Raw genomic sequence first — 2,640 nt, forward strand, 5'->3', positions numbered from 1 at the left:
TTATGTATTTCTGACTTTGTCTTTTCTGTATTTATGACTTTGTCTTTTCTCTATTTCTGAATTTGCCTTTTCTGTATTTCTGACTTTGTCTTTTCTCTATCTCTGACTTTCTATTTTCTCTATTTCTCTGACTTCGTCTTTTCTGTATTTCTGACTTTGTCTTTTCTCTATTTCTCTGACTTTGTATTATCTGTATTTCTGACTTTGCCTTTTCTGTATTTCTGACTTTGTCTTTTCTCTATCTCTGACATTCTCTTGTCTCTATTTCTGACATTGTCTTTTCTGTATTTCTGACTTTGTCCTTTCTGTATTTCTGACTTTGTCTTCTCTATTTCTCTGACTTTGTCTTTTCTGTATTTCTGACTTTGTCTTTTCTCTATTTCTCTGACATTGTCTTTTCTGAATTTCTGACTTTGTCTTTTCTCTATTTCTCTGACTCTGTCTTTTCTGCATTTCTGACTTTGTCTTTTCTGTATTTCTGACTTTGTCTTTTCTGTATTTCTGACTTTGTCTTTTCTGTATTTCTGGCTTTGTCTTTTCTTTATTTTTGTCTTTGTCTTTTCTGTATTTCTGACTTTGTCTTTTCTCTATTTCTGACTTTGTCTTTTCTCTATTTCTGACTTTGTCTTTTCTGTATTTCTGACTTTGTCTTTTCTTTATTTCTCTGACTTTGTCTTTTCTGTCTTTCTGACTTTGACGTTTCTCTATTTCTCTGACTTTGACTTTTCTCTATTTCTGACTATGAATTTTCTCCATTTCTCTGACTTTGTCTTTTCTGTATTTCTGACTTGCTGTCTTTTTCTGACTTTGTCTTTTCTGTCTTTTTCAGACTTTCGTCTTTTCTCTATTTCTGACTTTGTTTTTTCTGTATTTCTGACTTTGTTTTTTCTCTATTTCTGAGTTTGTCTTTTCTCTATCTCTGACTTTCTCTTTTCCCTATTTCTGAATTTGTCTTTTCTGTATTTCTGACTTTGTCCTTTCTGCATTTCTGACTTTGCCTTTTCTGTATTTCTGACTTTGTCTTTTCTCTATCTCTGACTTTCTCTTTTCTCTATTTCTCTGACTTCGTCTTTTCTGTATTTCTGACTTTGTCTTTTCTCTATTTCTCTGGCTTTGTCTTTTCTGTATTTCTGACTTTGCCATTTCTCTATTTCTCTGACTTTGTCTTTTCTGTATTTCTGACTTTGTCTTTTCTGCATTTCTGACTTTGTCTTTTCTCTATTTCTCTGACTTTGTCTTTTCTGTGTTTCTGACTTTGTCTTTACTTTATTTCTCTGACTTTGTCTTTTCTGTATTTCTGACTTTGTCTTTTCTGTTTTTCTGACTTTGTCTTTTCTGTATTTCTGACTTTGACATTTCTCTATTTCTCTGACTTTGTCTTTACTGTATTTCTGACTTTATCTTTTCTCCATTTCTGACTTTGTCTTTTCTCTATTTCTGACTTTGTCCTTTCTGTATTTTTGACTTTGTCCTTTGTTTATTTCTCTGACTTTGTATTTTCTGCATTTCTGACTTTGACTTTTCAGTATTTCTGACTTTGTCTTTTCTGTATTTCTGGCTTTGTCTTTTCTTTATTTTTGACTTTGTCTTTCCTGTATTTCTGACTTTGTCTTTTCTTTATTTCTCTGACTTTGTCTTTTCTGTATTTCTGACTTTGACTTTTCTCTATTTCTATGACTTTGACTTTTCTCTATTTCTGACTATGACTTTACTCCATTTCTCTGACTTTGTCTTTTCTGTATTTCTGACTTGCTGTCTTTTTCTGACTTTGTCGTTTCTGTCTTTTTCTGACTTTGTTTTTTCTGTATTTCTGACTTTGTCTTTTCTCTATTTCTGACTTTCTCTTTTCTCTATTTCTGAATTTGCCTTTTCTGTATTTCTGACTTTGTCTTTTCTCAATTTCTCTGACTCTGTCTTTTCTGCATTTCTGACTTTGTCTTTTCTGTATTTCTGACTTTGTCTTTTCTGTATTTCTGACTTTGCCTTTTCTGTACTTCTGACTTACTCCTTTCTGTATTTCTGACTTTGTCTTTTCTCTATTTCTCTGACTTTGTCTTATCTGTATTTCTGACATTGCCTTTTCTCAATTTCTCTGAAATTGTCTTTTCTGAATTTCTGACTTTGTCTTTTCTCTATTTCTCTGACTTTGTCTTGTCTGTATTTCTGACTTTGTCTTTTCTGTGTTTCTGACTTTGTCTTTTCTGTATTTCTGACTTTGACTTTTCTCTATTTCCGACTTTGTCTTTTTTGTATTTCTGACTTTGTCTTATCTGTATTTCTGACTTGTCTTTTCTCTATTTATGACTTTGTCTTTTCTTTATTTCTCTGACTTTGTCTTTTCTGTATTTCTGAATTTGTCTTTTCTGTATTTCTGACTTTGTCTTTTCTCTATTTCTGACATTTTCTTTTCTCCATTTCTGACTTTGTTTTTTCTGTATTTCTGACTTTGTCTTTTCTCTATTTCTGACTTTCTCTTTTCTCTATTTCTGAATTTGCCTTTTCTGTATTTCTGACTTTGTCTTTTCTCAATTTCTCTGACTCTGTCTTTTCTGCATTTCTGACTTTGTCTTTTCTGTATTTCTGACTTTGTCTTTTCTGTATTTCTGACTTTGCCTTTTCTGTACTTCTGACTTAATCCTT

Source organism: Heterodontus francisci, unplaced genomic scaffold (genome assembly GCF_036365525.1).
Source record: "Heterodontus francisci isolate sHetFra1 unplaced genomic scaffold, sHetFra1.hap1 HAP1_SCAFFOLD_519, whole genome shotgun sequence".
NCBI classification, from domain to species: domain Eukaryota; kingdom Metazoa; phylum Chordata; class Chondrichthyes; order Heterodontiformes; family Heterodontidae; genus Heterodontus; species Heterodontus francisci.